Here is a 979-nt window from a genome sequence, read left to right as displayed (position 1 = left end):
TAAATTATGTTTTTTAAAGAGTTTGTCGAGAAAAAATAGATTTTTGGTCTAAATGTTGCCGGAGTTTATTGTTTTTACCAAATTGTCGCATATGGTTAGGTTTTTTTACCAAATTGTCGTCGGATCAAGTTTTTTTACCAAATTGTCGCTAGGGGTCTTTTTTATTTACCAATTTACAATTTGGTCAATTGGCCTATCAAAAGGTAATTGTCACAATTCCAAAATTCCAAGGACCCATGCAAACATACGTTGCCCTTGTCTTCACCAAATTCTTACTTTTTGGTTAAAAGTCAAGAAACTTTGGTCCTACTTTCCTTTATAATCGCCCCATTTTATTCTACATTTGCACATGTTTACCCCGCAAACAAAGATTACAGAGACTACTGGAAATTAAATGGTCCATCAACTACCTATTCGACAAATATACATAGTGTACATACCTAGATATAATTAAACTTACTATTGTTTGATGTAATGTCTTACAAAAATAAATAGGGTTGTTGATTATGTCGATTACTTTTCTAGCTTACTTAAACGTGGGACAATTTCATAAAGAAAAAAAAAATTGTATGTCCGATAGGTAATCAACTTATTAGAGATAAATATAAACACATATTGAAATAAGTTCAACATTTTAAAAGAATATTAATGCTCTATCGATCTTCAATGTTTTTAATCTTTGATTACTCAATTTCAACCCATAAGTAAGCATATCGATCATAAACATACAAGTAGTTTATAATAAGGCCTATATCGCCTCAATAAACTGGAATATTATTGGAAAAGTTTACATCATTGTCGTATCCTACCTTTTTACACAAGAAAGCAATGAAATTTAAATTAGGGTGTAATCCAAAGTTTTGGACCGGCATCTTAATTAATTAGTAATTGTCATTTGTCAATATATTCTATAGTAAATGAACCTTTCTTGCAAGTTTCTTTTTCTTCCTTCCTACTTTATTAATTAATCATTAAAGTC

The sequence above is a fragment of the Chenopodium album genome, chromosome 1 (genome assembly GCF_948465745.1).
Source record: "Chenopodium album chromosome 1, dcCheAlbu1.1, whole genome shotgun sequence".
NCBI classification, from domain to species: domain Eukaryota; kingdom Viridiplantae; phylum Streptophyta; class Magnoliopsida; order Caryophyllales; family Amaranthaceae; genus Chenopodium; species Chenopodium album.
Note: the sequence above shows the minus strand (reverse complement) of the source record.